Source organism: Bombyx mori, chromosome 16, assembly GCF_030269925.1.
Source record: "Bombyx mori chromosome 16, ASM3026992v2".
Lineage (NCBI taxonomy): Eukaryota > Metazoa > Arthropoda > Insecta > Lepidoptera > Bombycidae > Bombyx > Bombyx mori.
Genome location: NC_085122.1, coordinates 14,008,771 through 14,022,029, shown reverse-complemented (window position 1 = coordinate 14,022,029; position 13,259 = coordinate 14,008,771). Strand labels below are relative to the sequence as shown.

The following is a 13,259-nucleotide window of genomic DNA, read 5'->3' as shown; positions in this document are numbered from 1 at the left end:
GTTGTCGGATTAATTGAATGCGTATTGATAGATAAAGGGAATCTAGTCGTGTGGATAAGAATCTAATAGAATACTTAATAAGTGACGAAAATGTTCTTGTTCTACTTGTTAACAATACACATCACGGAAAGAGACACAAGCTTGATTGTTTGATGTAAAATATTATTTGATCTCAGAAAACGACAAAGATTGAACAAATTTGTTAGTTGTAATTACTATATTTTAATTGGAATCCGTATAGCGTAATTACGAGAAAACTTAAATTTAATTTCTTCGAAATTTTATAATGAGCATCATGATAATTATTTGTTGTGTTCCGGAGTGATTGGTGTAAACCGAAGTGTAAAATAAATATTATTAACGAAAATAAAATATATTTTAAAAATAACAAAAGAACTAGAATAAGAATATTTAGTTTGGAACGTGGTCGAAAAATCGTCTTTAATGATAAGCGGGGGGTTAGTGTCACTAGTGGTGCACGGACCACGACAGCTTACCGTCAGAGTAACAGTCGCCGCGGTACCTGCACAGCTACTGAGTGGTGCCGACTACTTCCGCGTCGATATTCATTTAAAACAAAAATATGGATCGATTAATGAGAGTTGATAACCTCGATTGATCTCACACGTATACGCACATAGCTAACGTATTGTTAGATTATGTAAGTATTTGGTTTGATCTTTTATGTGAATCGCGAATGTCGGAAAAAATATAATGTTGTTAACAGATCGATTTGCACTACGGCCAAACAAAAAAGGGTGCAAAGTTATACTTTATTTTTATTAAATTTATTTCTTCTTTTTTTTATTTAAATTTTAATCAGTTTGAAAAAAAATCGATTAAACAACATCCTCAAACACGCATATTGGACATCCCTTTTCTTGACATCGGTATAAATTCGGTAATTCTAGGTACGGTTCGGAAAGTTCACCTGCGACTATATTCAGACTCGCCAAGTTACGTCGGTCGTATTGTAATGAGCGATTTAGTGGGCAACTTCATTCTGTTAATTTTGTGTCACGGTGCGCGCGCATCGTAAAATTTCACTCTCATCAATTTTTCATAACGCGCCTAAAGAAGTATAACTTCAAAAATATATAATGCAATAACAAATTAAATAATATATATATGGCTGTACATTATTATAACTACTCAATAATGCGCTCTATCAACTGGCCCTCAATCAGTACTTATTACTTGAAGCCTACAACATCGCAAAGATCTATCTCCTCAGTCTGTAATTATTTTTTTTCATTTCCGACATTAAAAAAATTGCATATATTTTATTATTTATGGACTTTATTAGATTTGAAGGGATTCTATTAATAATACATAGAATACGAGTTTTTACAAATATTACTGTAATACACATATTTAGCTAAGAATGGCAGAGATCACGCGAACCTAAACCTATTTCTGTCGGAATTAATCAACAACCGCAAATAAAGTTAAAAAAATATAATTAAATACCAACCTTAAATTGATAATTGATTTGAAGCTAACTTCCCAAAACCTCTATCAAGAGCGAACGGATGCACGACCGTTATCTCGCGCAGTCACTTGGGACATGTACAATGTGTAACAAACAATATCGACAAAAAAAAAAAAAATGTTATATAAAATTATAATTTATCAAACTTTACAATGTTTCGTGTATTGATATTTTTGGTGTGTTGTCAAAGTTTCATTCCGGAGAAACGTTCGTTCAGAGCGTTATTCAAACAACGAGGCCACACAACAGCGAGCTTCCAGCACAACGTCCATTCACAGAACGATTCTGGTGTAAAATAAACTCTTTTAAATGTTTCTATTAATATATACTGTTTTACAAATTATTATAAGTATTTTGAAAAAAATTTTGGTAACACCTGGTGTTAAGTGGTTATTGGAGCCCATAGACATCTACAACGTAAATTCGTCACCCATCTTGAAATATAAGTTCTAAGGTCTCAAGTATAATATAGTTAGTCATATAAAATCTCCGTGAGTTCATAACAAACTGTTAACTAATTAGAATCTCGTCTACATTATGATAATCGCACGGACGGGTAATGGTAAACTTAAGAGAACCGCACAATCTCGTTTTATTTTAAATCTGTAATCACACGAATAATTTTCTTTAACGATGACACTGATACAATTGGTTTATAGTGGTGGTGGTGTAGATATTTCTTGAAGTCGTCGTGGCGAGGTGAAGGAAGGTGAGGGAATAATGAAGTGTAATAAAATGAACCTGCAAAATTTATAGTTCAAATACGACGTTGACAGCCTCCGTTCGCTAGCCAGGGACCACTCGCTTACACCTCAATACAATTAAGAATAAAATCTAAATAGAAACAAAACCTGAAATCTAATAAGATACTCTTATCCAATTATATTTTTAAAAAACAATTGACTAATGATTCCTAAGAGGCTATCTATGTATGTATCTAAATTGTTTAATAATAGATTTTATTGACGAAGCTGTGACAGTTTATAATGATATTTGAATACAATATCCACGTTTCTTAATGGAATCTTAATCTGGTTAAGGCAGGTCTTTCCAGTTAGATCAGAAAAAAGCGGTGAATCCGTAGCCGCGTTCGGTAGATTTGTAAAACAGCTTTGACAAGTAAAATCATTCAACTTCACTTGTTTACTTTCAGTGCTGGCGGACGAGAAAGCGATTTCAATGCAACCTCTCTTCTGTTGATTCAGAATAAAAATACATTGGTAACAACTTACTCGGCGCTGGAGAACAAAGTGAACATATCAATGCGTGCCCAGTTTTGATCTTGTGACCTTCTTCAATTCTATTTCATATATGCACGAAACTGCAGCTAAGTCACAATCGCACATATTATTAACACAAATACAAATATTTTATGCACTCATGAAATTTTAAATTTTGATTACCACATGTACCTGTCAAAAGTTTAGTAAACAAAGTCGAAATTGCTTTACTAATTAATTTTAGAATAAAAAAATCATAAAGTTTGAGAATCGCAAAGACGCGATATAAAGAGTTCGCTAAACTAAAATTTCGCGAAGGAACAACCAATACTGCCTGACCTCTTAGATAAGCCGGGCCGTTGACTCGATCCGAATTAAATCATTATTATTTAGTATCGATTGTTATTGCTTCGATCGCATAGCGACAACTCGCATTCAATATTAAAATAACAGGAAATAACGAGATTCAAATGGAAGGCAAGAACCGATACGTCCTCCACCTCTACGTCAGATCAGGACGGGATGGCTTGGAATTCGTTTTTCCATTTACACTAATAACAAATGTAATGAATCCTACTCGGGGTTAAGATTTCAGTAGGGTTGCACTTTATTGCACAATTCTCACTATTACCACAATAAGGCAACATTCGTAAGCTGAAATTGAAAATTTGACTATGGTATGTATGTATCGTGAAAATAATTCACAAATGATCACAAATGTAAAGGTGTTTATTTTCTAGTTATAGGGCGCATTATAACCCTGGTACCTGGGTCCTGGCTAGTTCCACTAAGGAGCAATCCTTCGCTTGGATTTCAAAAGTAGAAGAAAGTCTAAGGAATACAATTCAGATCATGTTTCAAAGTGGGTAGCAGAGTTTTGTGGGATTAGATGAAACCAAAGCATCATCGGCATTAAGAAAAACGACTTAAGATAAAGTATTACTTTATTAGTATAATCTGTTAACGAATTACACTTTAGTCGTATGTGACCACGAAAACTGTAACACAATTAAAAGTCGCTAATAATATAAGGTCAATGAAAATGAGTGATTAAGCCCACGAGTCGCGACAGCCGAAGATAGCGCTGGCACGTGCATTTAAATATCTCGAACCTTGCACCCTTGTACTTAACGCCGAGTTGTGAACATAGAGCTACTCTACTGACGATGCCCACAGCGCAGCGATCGAACAGTTTCAGACCTTTTCTGAGTCCGCACAGGTAGGTACCACCACCCTGCCTATTTCTGCCGTGAAGCAATAATGCGATTCGGTTTAAAGGGTGGGGCAGCCGTTGTAACTATACTTGAGACCTTAGAACTTATTTCAAGGTGGGTGGCGTATTTACGTCGTAGATGTCTATGGGCTCCAGTAATCACTTAACACCAGATGGGATGTGAGCTCGTCCACCCATTTAAACCATAAAAAAAACAGTGAACGTCTCCTACTAACAGTGTCGATAATATTCGATATTGGACTAAGCCTCTGCAGTTCCAAATATACTTAACGAAACTTACAAATGTTTCATATAACTTCGATATCGTTTAGCTGAATCTAGACTTGTTGAGTGCGTGTGTGCGCGTGTGTGGGTGTGTGAGTGCGTGTGAATGTTACGTCAGCTTTACGCTTGTATCTCAAGGTCGAAGGTATCGCTAATGAGGATAACGAGCAGATAATGATTTGTGTAATTTCGATTTTATTTTAGGTTTTTTTATGACCTGAGTGGGCAAGTGGGCCAACGACTCTGGTCACTGGTTACAATCACCAGAGATTATAAGAAATAAAATACGACAGTCCAGTTCAGACACAGTTTGTTTAGTTTGCGTCTATCCGGGGTACAACGGAACACTGACTAATTATGTTATTAAGTCCTGAAATAATATAAATAAATAAATACTAAAAACAATAGTTGAGAAAGTTAAGTAAACGTAAGATATTATGATGTATAAATTCGATTATGTATTATTACTAATTTTTTATTTATTGCTTCGATGGTCCACCCACCTGGTGTTAAGTGGTTACTGGAGCCCATAGACATCTACAACGTAAATGCGCCACCCACCTTGAGATAAGGTCTCAATATAGTTACAACGGCTGCCCCACCCTTCAAACCGAAATGCATTACTGCTTCACGGTAGAAATAAGTGGGGTGGTGGTACCTCACAAGAGGTCCTAGCACCAGTAAAAAATTACTTTTGCTGCAGAACATACATTCCAGTTACGGGAATTAGATTAGCAACTGTCCACAGATGAGTTTAGTCAACCTATTAACCCAGTACTGTGTGAGTTTTGGTTGATGTCGGGCCGCGAATTGTAGTGCCCTTCGCCGGGCCTTCTCCAGTTAACGGCGTCGACGGGCCCGACTAGACCAAAAAACGTGTAAGATTATTGTAATTAGCCGACACCCCATCCGCGTCTAGCGGTGTCGTAAATTACAATAACAAAGCGCCGTGTAATACAGAATGCTAAAAGTTCGTTTGTTTCCGCCTCGAAATATTAATATTAACGATATCTCTGACAATGAAGTGCTGAATGAAAAAAATATATAATGAAAAATAATTTATTCGTAAGATTCGTTTTGACGCCATTGTTCGGGACCGCTCATTACAAAAGATCGGTTTTTATAAACCGATTCCACTGTACACTTCTAGATGGTGTTTTGATTCAATGTTTGTCTTATAGGGTTAAATTTAGATTAGCGTCATGTCATGTTGAAGTTTATAACTCCTTCACACTCAAACACCTATGATACAGCCTAATTACTTAAAAATTATTTAAGGAAAACTGAAACTATACCTAAAGCCACTTGGTGGGGCCACGAGCCGTGCGCGTTGTACGGAGACATCGCTCGACACGCGCACTAATTACATCCACACAGGCACTTATAAAACAACGATCTACATTATGTCATAAAAATCAACAATGTAAACTAAGCCATCGCCAGGTGCTCCGAAGCCACATAGAAAGCATAATGTGGAGCATAAATCACTAATAATAGATTCCTACAACAAAACATTCGATAATTTTGATATTTTTGAATGACAAAAACCGGTGACCACGTGTCACTGGAGACCGGTTCAAACCGGTTACATCAATAAAACTATTGAATCGATTCCGCGCATTTAAATATTAAGCTCGCTGATCTAATTTAGTCATTATTACTATCAGTGTAAAGAGCACTATCGCCTTTAATTGATTGGATTTTACTTTTGTCGTATGTCCATTCATCGATGACCAGCTGTCCCGGCAGTGATGGAAGTAGCTGCAGGGCGACGTCTCGTGACCGATTATAAGTTAATATTTATTCTTTCAAACGATTTACTCGGAGGTATTCATCAAGTGATCGAAGAAGTTAAGACTCTTATCAGGAGGTGTCATTACGGAATTGGCGATATGCGATGATAAATTATCAAGATTATGCAAAAGGTCATCTTCAAGTGTCTACATGCATCTATACTAAATAAGAATCAAAGTAAAAACGTTTTTTGCTAATGAAGAATAAGCCAAATTGATAATATCAATTTATCAAATTCAAAAAAATTAATAAATTCGCCTATCAATATTAATTTGGAACTAGTCTCGCCCCCACCGCCGCGCCGGGGCGAAGCACCCCATGAATACTTAATGACCAAATTAACAACACCTATTGTTTAGTTACGTTGTTTTTTATCGAGAGAACATTAATATTTCGCTTTTGTCTTCCAAATGAGGGAGCTAGGGGGACAGAGGGGGCGCCGGGGGACACTTTGAGAGCCGCAGAAGTTTGATATCGATCGATATTATGCATTCATTTAAATAAAAACAATGGTATTGGGTGTTTGTGACAGATTATAATTGCATCCCGCGCCCACAATAGCGGCTCCGCTCCACGATAACTTCTGTTCAACAAACTATTTCGGTTCGTCAAAGGAATTTAATGTTTCATTTCTTTTCGGGATATCTGATGTTTGTTTACTGAGATTTCGTCCGCGGCAGGACAAACAGGAAGTCTAAAGCGCTGGACGAATATTGCTTGCTCTAGTCGCCAATTGATATTTGAGCGAGGTACACACATCCTTTGGATCTTTGGTGCTCATTATTGAACTGCGATAGAACTTCGGCAGTACTAGCCTTGCATCTCACTAACGCGTACACAATTATAACACCTTCCTGTCTACCCGATTACGTTTGAACAGCCGCAAAGATACCACTCAACCACGAACAGATGATAACAAAACAATAAACATCCTAAATTTGTAATTTATATCTGCATTGTACATTGATTACCGAGAAATACGGTTACATTACCGAACAATAAGGCCCTTAATGTTAACAAGTACAGACAGACACCTCCTTATTCCAATAATATGTCACAAATCATCTTCTACACGACGCAAAGTTTGTAATCAATTGATATATTCAAGACATGTGCCGCCATAATATGTCCAGCATATTCTGAGCTCTGACTATATGTAGCCTATTTGTATTGAGAGGTCTTAATAAAAAAGAGAGTCACACATGTTGAGGTTCTATAATGAGTTATAGAGAAATTGATTTTATTGGAAACTGTTAAAGTTTATATTCCAATAAGCTATAATTTGTATCAGAATTATAGAAGTTTATTTCGTATTGTACAAAGCTGAATTTGTCATATTTACATTTTGTATTAATGAGAAGTGTGGTAGGCTAAAATAATCGATTTTACGATTGATATTGCCAGAGTATCGTGATTTGTCATTGCTTGAGACGAGTGGACGGGCTCACGGCTCACCTGGCGCTAAGTGTTTACAGCAGCCCACATAAATCAGTACACGAGGGCAGCCACATGGCACGAGATATGAGCTCAAAGTTTCACTTCCATCCGATGTACATCAGCTTGGATTACTCGCAGTGATTTACATTGTATGTTAATGTTTTTAGCAATAAATACACAATCGCATAGGTTAATACCCGTTTTGTAAGCTACGACTTATTTTTATTGTCGCGCCATTACAAGTCGTACAACAAATAACTAACTAATATGTATAAACTAGACGGCAACAGCACTTCGCTAGATATAACATTCATTCATTTATTTTTAGTTTAAAGCTGAGAGCTCACCGTTATTCGGTTTGTATTGAAACGAACCAATTGAAGATGTTATTTAAAGTTATACAAATATTATATTTAAGGTTAAAATATTTTAGATTTTCATCACCATCCGATGGGTTTGGTTGGTAGCCGCCCGCTAAATATCAAATAGGCAGATGAATTGGTGGTACTGGTACTTTTTACTAGTGGTAGAACGTCTTGTGAGTCCGCACGGGTAGATACCACTGCCCTGCCTATTTTTGGCGCGAAGCAGTAATGCGTTTTGGTTTGAAGGGACCTTAGAACTCATATCTCAAGGTGGGTGACCGCATTTACGTTGTAGATGTCTATGGGCTCCGATAACCACTTAACGCCAGGCGGGCTGTGAGCTCGTCCACCTATCTATGCAATAAAACAAAAATACCGAGGTACGAATCCTATAATAAAAAATGTTCGTTCAGAAATTAACTTTACAAAACAAATCGTATCTCGTGTATAAGCAGCAGCACGATACATTCCTATATATGTACATACATAAATATATTGCGAAGACGCAATCGTTACATTCCGCACGGCACCTTAAACGAAACTAATCATCGATGGAGGCCCGCGATCGTAATTGCTAATTAATATTGATGACGTACAGTGCGATTCTAATAATGACTTCATACATAAAACATTATCTGTACTTTAATGTTTGTCTTTCAGGTTCGTTTTGTGGCCGCGTCTTAGGACTGAAAACTTATTAGTTTTGGCGCGTTCATGTAATAACGTTGTATCGAACAAATGCTATCTGAGTCGACGTCGCCCAAAACACGTCATTACGGATCCTCCCGATCCATTAACGGTGCTTTTAGGTACCACAAGCACCGGTCACCGTCCTCGTCGAATCCATCGCTTGCGACGAAGGGCTCGACGAGCGAATTAACCCACAGACACAGCCCACTGAGTTTTTCGCCGGATCTCAGTGGGTCGCGTTTCCGATCCGGTGGTAGATTCTGCGAAGCTCTGCTCTTGCTAGGGCCAGTGTTAACAACACTCCGGTTTGAGCCCCGTGAGCTCACCTACATGTTAGGGTGAAGCTGAAATAGCCTCTCAAGGCTATCAGCATGGGTAGAAAAAAAAGCTATCTGATACCTGATGAACAATTAAACAAATGAAACTCGTTTTAGATATAAATATACATATAGATGAAATATGTGCGGACTCATACGCGTTACTTTGTATTTAAAGACGTATCTACTTGATTGTAAGTTGCTTTCATTACTTTTAATGGTTTTTTCATGTCACAATTAACATCAATGAATCTGTTTTCGAAAGGATTTGTTTGCGAAATGTATTTCAGATGGAATCTTACGTGCAGGAGAGTCGGTCACGAAAATGACACGAGATGTCACCGAAACACGCCAGATGTGTCGTATTAACGACAAAGAGAAATACGTTTAATGAAAAACAACTGAATTTAACTTTAAACAGGTTTCTAAATGTTTAGCGAGATTAAAGGAGTGATTCACGTGTTGTTCACGCCTTCGAGTAACGCTAACGGGGGTGGCAGGGAACATAAGTGCTTTTGTATGTCGCCGTTTAGGCGTTCAGGGCGCACAGTCGATCGAGCGCTGCGACTGTCTCATTGCGAAGGTATCTTTTGTGTAAATATTTTAATTTGAAATCGTTCGTTCCGTGTGTCACGTATTCGACGAGGCCCCCGGATGATTCACGGCCGCACACACTGATGTCACGCTCACGGAGAGCTTACAGTCTGTCGAAACTGTTATCAGGCCCGTCACGCGGCGACTCCGCGCATCCGAATCTAATGATAAATCGTCCGCAGTTTACTCAAGGCAGTGACGTAAACAATAAAATTAACAATTTACAGTTCACAAAACGTGTAACAAAAGTACGAAAATAATTCCTTTGCCTTTGATGAATAAATAATTTATCGCTCCACTAAAACCTGCATAAGAAAGAAATGTTGATAAACATCGAACATTAAATATGTAACTGTTGATGATCGTAAAAGATGGAAGCCAGACGCGTGTACGAGATGTAGGTACTGCGTCTAGGAGAATGTTTAATTAGCTCGCGTTCCGAGGCTCACTTCACCTCCGACCAGTCAAAAAGAATTCCACGGACGATTTGCGCGGAGAGCCATTCCCTAGCTCCGGCGACGCGACTGCACCGCGTCAGAGCGGCTGGACGCGCATCGACAGAGAGCCGACTCCCGGGCTGGTGTCCGCGCGCGGCGGCAACAGGTGCGCGGCGGGGTGGTCCGCCAGCCGACCTGAGTCTCCGCAGCCCGTTTGATTCATGCGCTCGCGCTGTCGCTTTTTAATACTGATTTACAATAAAAACAGTAACGTCTCACCGGCGATTGATGTGAGTTATGATGAATGTAAAGTCTTTGATGTTCGCTGCCATGAATCTATCGAGCCGGCTGCCGGGTATCGACGCGGGCGCGTGTTTATAAATAGTCGGGCCGATTCGACGAGCCGCCTCCGTTTTAGTTAATTATGAGCTTATTAAAGAAACATCGTTCGGTGACTTTAATGAAATCGCTCTGGACGGCTCCCGAGGGCGCGCCGGTGACGCCACGCTACACACGTTCATATTACATTATTACAGTTTTTTTATCTCGACTAAAATTAGAGTAATCAGCACGGAGCACGGGGCACGGGGCACGGGACACGGGGCACGGGGCACGGGGCACAAAGAGGCAGATCGCTTTCATCATCGACACGACGCTGTTTACCCGACTCGTTCCGAGAACGGAGCCCCGCATTCAATACTTGGAAATAAATATGTGAGTTTGACATTTGCTTTCATGTGGGTTCGCGTGCTCGGGGCGGACCGGCGGCCGCGCTCGCCTTACGCCGTCCGCATAAAGTTTATTTTAGTCCTTTTACGTTCCGATCGGTCTATGATTTTTTTTTTGTTATGAAATTATCTCGCGTGCCGATTTCTGTCGAGATGATAGGTTACGTTTTACGGCGCGTCTGATTGCTTCTCCTCTGGCGTCTCGCGTCTGCTTTCTCTTTGATTGACGGACTCGGAAGTCGATGGAGAGATCGCGTCGGTGAGTGCGGGCGCTTTAATATACCTAGCCCATATTCCATATATCTCATAGCTGTGGACGAGCTTGTAGTTGTGAATGCTATTCGACTCCCGTGTCATCGTCGGTTAGTCGAGGGTGACTCGTCGTGGACGGCGCGTGGAAGGTCTTGGCGCACTCTCACTTGTTGACGTTTATACTAATATTTTTGTTACAAGATTATGATGTAGATATTACAAAAAAAATCGTGATGAAGAGAGACGCATCTCGAACGACCCTCGTATTTCCTGTATAGAATTAGTCACGGCCGGCTTCGAGGTGTGTTGAATTGTTCAAAATATTTTAGCAGCACGCATTCGATTATGAAATTCTTGTGGCTAATATTTTCGATTTGATTTTCTTAATTCATAAATAACTTAAGGTTTGTCTGTTTTTGTCTAACAGAGGAGTAACGCGACCCCGACTCCCTGGCTGCTTTTACTGCATTCCTTTGATCCTGCTTACATTTAACCTGCGAAGTATGCCTCCGTTCCGATCTGAACGGCAGAGCAGTCGTATTAGAACACATTTGAGACTTCCGCCTCATGTCTCAAGCGTGCCGGACATCCCCTTCCACACCAACTGGAGAGTGAGCTCGCCTGCCTGTCGTGTACACTAGTACAGAGCGCAATGTTTGAAGGCGAGTCCGGCGCGGTCCTGTCCCAGGGATTTATCTCCCTCGCAGCGGCCGCGCCAATGTTCTATATGCATCGCATTGACATTTCAAGAGTCGTTAATTTCTATCGTTGGCCCATCGATTCATACATCACACTTCATAACATCGTTCTAATGCGTTTTGGCTTTAGAAATAGCGTGCAAGCTATAAGAATAGGCGGCCGAGTGCTAGAAGCGGTCCAGTTGCAACGATTTATTGCTTTCGTGTGCACATTTGTCACGTAATATGTGCATATTTGATTTAGTAGTGTTGGATACCGCGACAGCAAAACTTGTGTTGGAAACACTTTTAAATTAAGGCTGTGTAGATATCGGTTATGCTGAGCTATCGTCAGGATCTGTCGTCCCTACGTTGTCTACACAGCTTATTCTAACTTTGGACGATGAGGTTGAGACGACAGAGAAAGATAGAAAGTATTTAGTTCCCGTCTCAGCTTCGAGCTTGGTCCCTAGCATCTTGTATAAATAACAATATTAATTAGGAGCCAATAACTAGTCCAGAAGCACCATCAGTAAACGTCAATACGAGATTTAAATAAACACGCATCCTTCCCTAACGTCATTAGTCAGACGTGTACGAAAATAATTCACTCCGGTATCATCCACGACTTTACGACTCGAACGTTAATAAGAATAAAAACGTAGTTACGAAAATAAAAATCGAAAGACAGTCGTCATAAACCAATTTCGAGCGTATTAACAGAAATAGCGTCCACACTCTTTCATGTCTCGAATGAGACTGACATAAAACTGTTATTTATCGCCTTTTTATATTACAGCGCCATCTATGAACGAAACATGAAAGCAGTTTTATGACGTTTGAAAAGTTCATCAATGATTTACGTTTGAATATTATAACTTTATGAAATCAAACTGCACCCGTATTCATATTTAATGGTTTGTTTTTTAGTATTTTTAATTTACGAGGTGTTTAGTTTTTAACGGCAGGTGTATTTTTGTAATGGGAGGTTTGGGAATTAAAAAAAAACTTCCTTTGAAACAAAAAAGAGAAACAATGTGTTTTATAACGCTGTAAAAGTGCCGTTGAGCTATTCTTCATACACACGTATGTATGTACATCCATATATACATCAAAAATGGTGCGCTTGTTTGTTTTGTGTTGCGATTACAATAATACGTAATGTATAAGACGCTTTCGAGTTTTGAAAGTATTTTTGTTGTAATTATTGTGCTGTTGTGTTATGCAAGATATATTTACAGTGCACTTGTGTAGTGTACTGGACAGTGAGCTACCGTGTTATATATACATCGTGTACTTTTTTAGAATACAATTTAATCTTATATGACGGAGCCAGGGATGGCTGAACCTAGCAAGAGCAGTGCTTCGCAGAATCTACCATCGGATCGGAAACGCGACCCACTGAGAAGATCCGGCGAGAAACTCAGTGGGCTGTGTCTGTGGGTGAGTTTACTCGCGGAGCGTTTCGTTACAAGCAACAGGTTCGACGAGGACGGTGACCGGTGCTTGTGGTACCTAAAAGCACCGTTAGTGGATTGGGAGGATCCGAGATGACGTGATTAAGGCTGCGACGACTGTATACCATACGGTCCGCAGGATCGGGTACTGTATGTAATATACTATCTACAGCACGTGATGTGATGACTGCCTCACGCCCAGCCTTGGACCAGGAAAACTAATCATACAATACCATTGAGGATTTGACCTCATGTCCCAAAGTGTTGTTTATAAGCTCCAGTAACCATTTAAAATCAGGTG

General features: G+C 39.5%; 1 protein-coding gene across 9 annotated transcripts in view; it reads right to left on the bottom strand.

The window, feature by feature from the left end:
* Positions 1 to 13,259, bottom strand: part of LOC101736914 (homeobox protein cut) — a 180,833-nt gene that overhangs the window by 73,667 nt on the left and 93,907 nt on the right. The window contains exon 1 of one of the 9 annotated variants that reach the window (XM_038016525.2): positions 1,475 to 1,595. The exons of the other annotated variants lie outside the window; for them this stretch is intronic. The gene's annotated coding sequence lies outside the window, so the exon portion shown is untranslated. Of the gene's footprint in view, positions 1 to 1,474; positions 1,596 to 13,259 lie in introns of those variants that run through there. 9 annotated transcript variants of the gene reach the window in all.